Source organism: Ovis canadensis, chromosome 5 (genome assembly GCF_042477335.2).
Source record: "Ovis canadensis isolate MfBH-ARS-UI-01 breed Bighorn chromosome 5, ARS-UI_OviCan_v2, whole genome shotgun sequence".
In the NCBI taxonomy this organism is placed as follows: domain Eukaryota; kingdom Metazoa; phylum Chordata; class Mammalia; order Artiodactyla; family Bovidae; genus Ovis; species Ovis canadensis.
In genome coordinates this window covers 93933222-93942906 of record NC_091249.1, presented here as the reverse complement: position 1 = coordinate 93942906, position 9685 = coordinate 93933222, and positions in this window count along the sequence as shown.

Genomic DNA, 9685 nt, shown 5'->3' with positions numbered 1-9685 from the left:
CCCAGTTCAGTTTTATGATCTTAAAGTTATCAGAAAACTCTGCTTGTCAAAGTTACTCTATTTGAACATACCAGATTTCCAGGAATTTTACATCATTTCTAGAAGCAACATAATACTTATTTGACATGCTTCCCATGCCCAGAAGATCCCCCGGAAAAGGCAATGGCAGCCCACTCCAGTATTGTTGCCTGAAGAACCCCATGGACAGAGGAGGCTGGTAAGCTACAGTCCATGGGGTCCAAGAGTTGGACACGACTTAGCAACTAAACCCCAACCACCCATGTAATTTAACACGTGTATGTGTGAAGGTCCAGCCCTCTTAGCTAATCAAAGACCTGACATGAGAGAAAAAAATTGACAGGACACAAAATCTGTTTTCTCAAGGCAGATCACTGAAAAGGCAAATAAAATCCCCTGCTTACAACTGTTCATCAAGAATAGACTGAGAATCCAAAAACTCATGTGAGCCAATAGAGAATTCTGTAGTACATTATTACAAAGAAACTCACGTATTTTGTTCGCTAAGCCACACAGATTCTCTGATAATTGATCACACTAGCATAGGAAGCAGACAGAATATGGCAGGAAAACATGGAGGTTGACTCTGGATGTTTCTCTTAGAAAAATTCCTCCGCTTCTCTTAGCATCTTTTACCAAAAACACACATGCCACTTCTCATACGCAGTCACTTTGTTTCATTCTTACTATTTCTAGTAGTTTTATACAAATCAGTTTTTGGCTACCGCAGTCTGTATTTTTAGAAGTCTCTTACTGACTTTCATATTCACTGCTTTCCTGCACATTCTCTTAATCAGGCTTTGTCATCACCTGGATCCTAAATCTGTGGCATCTTTTGTCCTAGCTTTGCAAAATGTGATGCTAAGGTCTCTAACTTATTATCCTGCTCTTCCATCTTGTCTTCCCTAAGTTAGCAGAGCAATGGACAACCATTTGTCACTTCATCTTTTGATTCATCCTCATAGTAAGTTTATTCAATATGACATGTACATGTTCACAAATAGATCACAGTTTCTCTACAAAAAGGAGCAAAATTCTAATGATGTCAACTACCAAAAAGGTATGGGAAACCATTTAAACCATAATTTTTGCTAAGAAGCTCACCTAAAAATTTCTACCTACTTAAATTCATCTAATTCATTTGCTCTTAAATCATACCTAGTTTTGACAGTATATTAAGTTTAGTTTACCCAAAACAGCTGCATTATAGTCAATAATGATAATTCTGAAGCACACCCACTCCAATCAAACCAACAGACCTAAACCAGCTTTTACCTATCAAATATTAATACTATCCCAAACCATGAGAACTTGGAAACACCTGGGCTGGTTTCTGAGCATATACTTAATTTAGAGAGCAGTTCTTTGCCTTTAATTGACAGAGCTTTTTACAAATAAATCTTAGCAATACCATCCAGAGGTTTAAAAAATTACAACATATCTATTATATGCATACATAGATATATATAGACGAATAGACTTTTTTTTTAAATTTAGCCACTTTTCAGGTAAAAACTCAAAAGAATAGTTGAATCACCATGACCATCTCAACTGGACTAAGTTAAAGTTACAAGCTCTGATGGCAAAAGTGTTCTACTAAAGAATTTCATTTGCATGCAAAGAGGATCCTTTCAGGGGCTTCCTGCCGACTCAGTGGTAAAGAACCTGCCTGCCAACACAGAAGACTTGGTTCAACCCTGGTTTGGGAAGGTCCTCCGGAGAAGGAAACGGCTATCCACGCCAGTATTTTTGCTTGGGAATCCCATGGACAGAGGTGGACTACAGTCCCATGGGGTCGCAAAGAGTTGGACACAACTTAGCACACATGTAAGGATCCTTTTAGAGCTATTTTTGGAGTCTTTAAGTGTCTGCAAACCAATTGAAAAGTGCACTCCATTGTCTCCAAGAGATTTAACATCCTCTCTTTTTGCTTTGAAGGTGGATTTATCTAAAACAAAGGTTCCCCAGAATGGCCATTACAATTCCAAATGATTCAAAAGTTCATATATATATATGAAGTTCATATATATATATATATATATTCCCCCCCTCCACACCCCAGAAAGGCACAACAGCTTGACCCAAACACCAGGGGAAACTATCTTGGTTTGGATTCCCTAAAATATCTTCCAGGGATTTGTGTCCGACTCTGCGACCCCATGGACTGTAGTCTACCACCCTCTTCCCTCCATGGGATTCTCCAGGCAAGAATACTGGAGTGGGTTGCCATTTCCTTCTCCAGGGGATCTTCCCGACCCAGGGATCAAATCCGGGTCTCCCGCATTCCAGGTAGACGCTTTAACCTCTGAGCCACCAGGGAAGCCCCAAAATTAACTTTAACTTTGCAAAAATCTCAGTGTTAAAAATGACTTCTTAAACTGGTAACTGTGAGGAGCCTTGTTTCCCAAATACACAGAATCACATGTTATCCCTCCTTTTGAAAGGATGAGTGGGTTGACCAAGAAACTTCAACAGAACATGAACAGAACAGAAAAGCAAACCAACAGCAGTGGAACAGTGTGCATGATCAAGTTGGAAAGCATGATACAGAGTGAAGCTCAGACTTACCAGGGACTCTGCGGTTGGCGGGAAGACAGAGGCAGAAAGGGCTTATGTGAGGCAGCAGCCAGTTTGCCCACTGGCCTTGAGGTTGCAGGGTTAGTCTTCTTTGAGCCCCACTTCAGGCACGATTAAATATCCTTGGCTCAAAAGTGGCCATATCATAATAAAACCAATAGTCAGCAACCAATAAAAATTATTGCCCACATTCTGAACAATGGTTTGCAAACTGAAAGCACCCAAATGAGAGCATGGAAAAAGAAACATATGCGCTTACAAACAGCTTATATAGTGAGAAGGCAACGTCGTCACAGTAATTGGTAATTAAGCTAAACTAATGACTAAATTTGTTTTGCCTGCTCAGGGAATCTTCAAGACTGGTCTCCATTTTATTTCAATTGCAACACAGGTTGTATAGCATAAGCCAGATTCCCTGGGGAACAGACTCCGAGCAAACTACTCTCTCTGTTTTAAGAGGTCGTCATGGGCATGCGTGCTAATTTGCTTCGGTCGTGTCCAATTCTGTGTGACGCTATAGACGGCAGCCTGCCAGGCTCCTCTGTCCATGTGATTCTCCAGACAAGGATGCTAGAGTGGGTTGCCATGCCCTCCTCCAGGGGCTCTGCCTGACTCGAGAATGGAACCCACATCTCTTACATATACCTGCACTGGCGGGTGGGTTCTTTCCCACTAGCGCCACCTGAGAAGCCTAGGAGATGGTCACAAGCCAATCCAAATTGAAAGGGAGTGGACACTGACCCCATCTTTCAATGGGATGAGTGTCAAGAAATTGCAGGCAAGTTTCTAAACTGCCACAGTCTTCAGCAGGTTGCAGGCTGTCTTTGTAGCTGCCCCCATGGAGATGATGAGACTTTCCAGGAGCAAAAAATGATCCATAGTAACATAGGCAACCTCTGGTCACAGAAAGATTTCCCCCTATAACAGTAGGAAAGATGTAAATTATTCCAACGTCCTTGCACACTTCCTTTACCTCTAATCTTGGATCTAAAACAAAGTGCATCCAAGGACTTTCTAATTCCAAAAAGCCTTGAGATGATGAAAACTGCTGGAGAGTCTGGGACCAGATTATCTGTGGACTTCATTGTTTAGTTGCTCAGTCGTGTCTGACTCTTTTGCAACCCCGTGGACTGTAGCCCGCCAGGCTCTTCTGGCCATAGGATTTCCCAGGCAAGACTACTGGAGTGGGTTGCCATTTCCTTCTCCAGGGGGTCTTCCCGACCCAAGGAACAAATCCACGTCTCCTGCATCGGCAGGCAAATTTTTTTAACATTGAATCACCTGGGAAGATCACGTGTAGGTTATTGTCCAATTCAGCTGGAGAAACTAAAACTCTTGGCCACTAGATTGATTTGATCTCCCACAGGATTCTTTTCCTAATAAAAATCTGTCCACAGGTTGTATAGCATAAGCCAGATTCCCTGGGGAACAGACTCCAAGCAAAGGTTTGCATGTTCAAAGTTTACTGGGGAGTGTTTTTCCCACACAGTACCTGTAAGGGATTGTGTGTCTTCTATTGTTCCTGTCAAAAAACAAACAAACAAAATAACACAAACAAGGCTTAACTCAGCACAATGTATCATTTAATAGTTTCAGAGATCAAAATCCAAAATCAGTCAGCAGGGCTGCCTTCCTTTTGAAGTTCTGAAGGAGAATCTGTTTTCTTGACTTTCTCAACTACCTCCATTCTTTGACTTGTGGCCCCTTTCTCCATCTTCAAAACCAGCAGCATAGCATCTTCTTTCTTCTCTGATATCCTGATTCTCTCTTAGAAGGACCCTTGTCCACCAAGGGTAATCTCTCCATAACCACATCTCTAACTTAATTACACCTGCAAATTCCTTTTGCCATGTAAGGCAACACGTTTATGAGTTCTGGGAAGTAGGGTTAGACACCCGGGGGAAGCCATTCATTATTCTGTCTACCCCAGAAAGGAAGGAAGCAGACTGGGCAGATGGAGCTGAACTCTGATGTAAGTACAACAGAGACCTCAGCCAATCGCAGAGAGATTCTAAACCAGGCATGCTCTTCAGAGATGTCCCAGACTGAGGCAAGAGGCCAGGTCCTTATACTCCGCAAGTAAGCCAGTCAGCGAAAATGACCCCCTTTTGGGGAGGGAACATAAATCCTGGCAATTCCCATCCACAAAGGGCAATATCTGGAAAGGTGCCCAGGTGTCATCCAAGAATGGGGACACTTTTGGTAACTTGGAGAATGAATGTTTGGGTCCTACAGGGGGTATTGTGTGCTGCACACCACAAAATTCACTGAAATCCACCCCTTGCCTGCTCAGATCTGCTTGCTTTGTACAGTAAGTCTGATGACCTTGGAATAGCTGCTCCAAGTTTCTAGCTGGTCTCTTTTCCTAGAGAAAACTTACAAGGGAAAATTTATGAGACAAACTGTACCCCCTACTGTAGCTGGTTTCAGTTTGTGATGATGCTAATAATCACCCTCCTCAGTTACCCATTCTAGATTACCCTTGGCTACACCTCTAAGGGCTTAGGTGGTTTACCTGGTGAGTAAACAATGTCCTCATTCCTGAAGAGCTTGTTTATCCTGGTCGTCATGCCCTTCAAAGGACATAGCTGCTGAAAGATCTATTTATCACCAAAACCAGGCAAGGAAGAACCAAGAGATGCTCCCCAAATCACTGCATGCCAAATGGATTTTTGCCTTCCCCCAAATTCCAGCCTGCTCCTGGAGTTTTAGATCAGTTTCCCCTGCCAGGATGGTGACATCTTTCCTTCCTGCTGGTCTCTTGGCACAAGGAGACTGGAGTGACTAGAACGCTTGCTGGACTCCCCTGGCACAAGTGTCCCTCTTTGGGAACCAGGAGATATACGCTCACAAATCTCCGAGCTGTGAGTTGCAAGGACTAGAATCATACATTTCCCAAGTAGCACAAGTGGCAGTGGCTGGGTCCACCCCTGCTGCCACACCTTGTTTCCCAGGCCCCTGGGTTCCATCAGGAAAGCATATATGACCTGCAATGATCTCCTTACTCCACTTCTTGCACTTTGCCCCCTGCAGTCTATTCTCAGCAGAACGACTAGAATGATCCTTTGAAATGCAATGCAAATCTTATCTTTCCTCTGCTCTAAACTCCCCAATTCCCCATTTCACTCAGATTAAAATCAAAAGTCCTTACAATGGCTTTGAAGGCCCTGCACAACCTGTCTCACCCTTCTTTACCTTTGTGATATCATCTCAGGACTCTCCTGCCCAATCTGCTCCACACAGCCTCTGCCCTGCTCCTCAGACATGCCAGGTACGCTCGTAGCTAAGGGCCTTGGCACTGCTGTTCCCCCATCCAGAACACTGCTGCATTAGTCGGAACAACCTAGGGAATGCCACAGTGACAAGCAACTCTCACATTTCAGGGTTACAGCAGCAGAGTCTCTGGGTTAGCTGCTGGCTCTGGCCCATGAAGTCCTGATCCAGATGCATCCTCAGGGGCCTCTTCTATGTGGATTCCACTGTCTGAAGAGAAAGCAACATGACAAGTCACGCCCTGACTCTTAACACCCTTCACCCATTGCTACTTATGTCTCACCGGTCAAATCAGTTCATACTCCAGGAGATCTGAGATGCAGTCCCACCACGTGAACAGAAGGAGGACAGGGACATTAGGGAGCACTCCTAGAGACAACCTGCTCCCCCAGAGAGGCCTCATGGCTCTTCAGTCACTTCCTTCTGACCTTTGCTCAACTGTCAGGGTCTCAGGGAAGCCTTTCCTGATCACTCTGTGTAAAGTTGCAACCATGCCCACCTACCTCTTCCCCTCTCCTGTTTTTTCTCCAAAGCATCTCACACACACAAACACAAACACACCCATCTATCAGCATCTGCCTCCCCTTACCAGAATGTAAGCTGTAGCAGGGATAAGCTCTCAACATTTGCTGAGGGACCCACTTGGCTACCTACTCCCATTCATATTAGGATTTTGAAAGATTAAGTATGTCTTTTGCCTCCAAACTTCTACTGACCTAATTCAAGTGACAAGAATAAAAAAGTACGGAAATGATGGCCTATGTTTATGTCCCTTAGATACCCCAGGCTACACATGTGATTCTTTTTTTTTTTTTTACTTTTTTTTTTTATTTTTTTTTTTATTTTTTTTATTTTTTTTTTTTTATTTTATTTTATTTTTTTTTTACATGTGATTCTATAGAGGAAAGAATATGCAAGACAGTTGTAATTCCAACAGGTAGGAAATACATTTTTTCCAAGATTTATTAAAATGTTTGTCTTCACTAGTTCCAGTCTGTAAACCAAGATTTTTCTGACCTATGAATTACTGTTTTCTAACAGAAATTTAATTCTCTCTTCTGTTTTCTCTGCATGTGATAAAATCAGGAGAAAAAGATCCTAAATGAAAAATCCAAGAGATGTCAGTATCTACATTATGGGACATTGTTTTCTTTTCAAATGCCAAATGATAAGTATTAGGATATTGTTTAATACATTAAAATAACATGGCAAATGGCAAAGATTGCAGTACCTTGAATGAGTGACTCAAGAGGCAGAGTTACTTAGGAATTCAGATTCAATTACTGATTAGATGGACAACTTGATTACTGATTGCTGCTAAGTCGCTTCAGTCATGTCTGACTCTGTGCGAACCCATAGACGGCAGCCCATCAGGCTCCCCGACCCTGGGATTCTCCAGGCCAAGAATACTGGAGTGGGTTGCCATTTCCTTCTCCAATGTATGAAAATGAAAAGTGAAAATGAAGTCACTCACTCGTGCCCGACTCTTAGCAACCCCTTGGACTGCAGCCCACCAGGCTCCTCCATCCATGGGATTTTCCAGGCAAGAGTACAGAGTGGGGTGCCATTGCCTTCTCCGGATTACTGATTAGGTTGGACCATAAAGAAAGCTGAGTGCTGAAGAATTGATGCTTTTGAACTGTGATGTTGGAGAAGACTCTTGAGAGTTCCTTGGACTTCAAGGTGATCCAACCAGTCAATCCTAAAGGAAATCAGCCCTGAATATTCATTGGAAGGACTGATGCTGAAGCTGAAACTCCAATACTTTGGCCACCTGATGCAAAGAACTGACTCAGTGAAAAATACCCTGATGCTGGGAAAGATTGAAGGCAGGAGAAGGGGATGACAGAGGATGAGATGGTTGGATGGCATCACTGACTTGATGGACATGAGTTTGAGCAGGCTCTGGGAGCTGGTGATGGACAGGGAAACCTGGAGAGCTGCAGTCCATGGGGTCGCAGAGTCAGACATGACTGAGCAACTGAACCGAACTAGGTGGACAATGCAGGGTAAATTTCTGACCTTAGCCTCCTCGTTTAAAAATTGGAATAATTAGAGTGGCTGTCCTAGACAGACTCTCTTGTGAATTAATTAGTAACTAAAGCCCCCCAGGATAATGTGGCATTATATCAGGTCAGGTTACTTTTCCAGTGTCCCGCGGGGACAGGAACTGACCTGGATCTCTTTGATGCTGCTGTGTATACCCCATAGCACCTAGGCAGGGCTCAGGCCAGGGAGACCTGGTGGGACCAAGAAGTTGCCTGATATAAAGACACACTGTTGACTGTGGAGGCTTTGTATCTCTAGCCTAGTCAGCTGGATGGCTGAAACACATTTCAAAACTGCTGTAAGAAAAAAACTATTTCCAATGTGTGTTACCTTGGTTTTATTAGGATGCTACAAAGCATTGTAATCAAACATTGTTATAAAAGCATATCACCTATTTGAGAAAAATGACTTAAAAATGTTGTTATGGAGTTGTGTCACCCACCTGATATGAGCTAAAAATGAGCAGCATGGATGTCACTCAGAGACTGGAAAAGTAGAAATGAATATTTCCATAGCAAATAAAAGAAAAATAAAAAACTACCAGCAATTGTGTAAGAACAATGGGGAGTGGGTATGTATTGGTTAGAAATCTTTTGGTTACACATGACAGATACCCAAACTCAAACATGTTTTTTGTTTGTTTGTTTTGTCCTAAGCAAAAAAAAAGAGTAGGGGAGAAGAGGCCATAGAAAAGACTTATCTGGTCATGTAACTGAAAATTCCAAAGTACGTTGACTTCAGATGAGGCTTGATCCAGCTGCTGATCAACACTATCAAGAACTTGCCTTTCCCTATGTCTTCCCAATGCCTGAATGCCTTTGTACAAGTCACTGATAATTATAAAAATTCATCTAGCTTCCATTCTCCATTCCAAATCATAGATCATTTCTTTGGGGGGAATAACTTCTCCCCTAGTGTGTTTAATCTTCATGAGAAAGTAACTCCAGGTACCTGTCTCAATCTCTACTGAAACCAAGAGAAAAAGATTTTGCCCCTCCTGTGCTCTTCCCTTCCCCAGTCCTAGGGCCATGAGGAGACATATGAATTAAGCTTAGTCAGATAAATGCTCTCTCCTGAGACTTTAAAACTTAACCAAGGTCCACAAGGAAGGAAGCAGCAGAGGCAGGGCCATAACAGAACCTTCTTAATAAGCATTTGCTATATGTCCCAGCCTTGCAGCAGTCTTTGCACCTGCCCACTGTCAAGCCTGGTTCAACATATTTAGCCAATTCTGGGAGCCCCGAGACCCAGGCAGGGCTCAGGCCAGGGCTCATTCCCCTTTGCTCAGGATGCGTAGGTCCTGCTGCTTGCTTGACAGAGCAATGAAGACTTTCTGGGGAGGGCCATGTGGAGGAGAGCCTCCCCTCTCGATGTCCCCATGCGCTGTGTACAGTATCTTATGATGTGCCTTTTTTCACACCACATAACTGATTTAAATACCAGACAGAGTTCCTTGAGAATGGCGGCCTTACCTATGCTTAGCCAAGTGTCTGGTCAATATTATACATTTAAAACAATATGTTTAATGAAATAGCTGATGCCTGAATCTCCTTAGAGAGAAAAGACATGCTGATATTAAACAATTCTAAATTTTAAGGCAGTATATTATTAAGCACAAATCATAAAGGCTCTATACAAAGTGGGGAACTGCCATACAAAATAATTTCAGGCTGTTTTATAAGAGGTTATTACATAGTCTTTGAGGATCTATGTACCTGTCAGGACAAATCTTGTTTCATCCTTGAAATTTAATCTGGAGCTTTTTCTC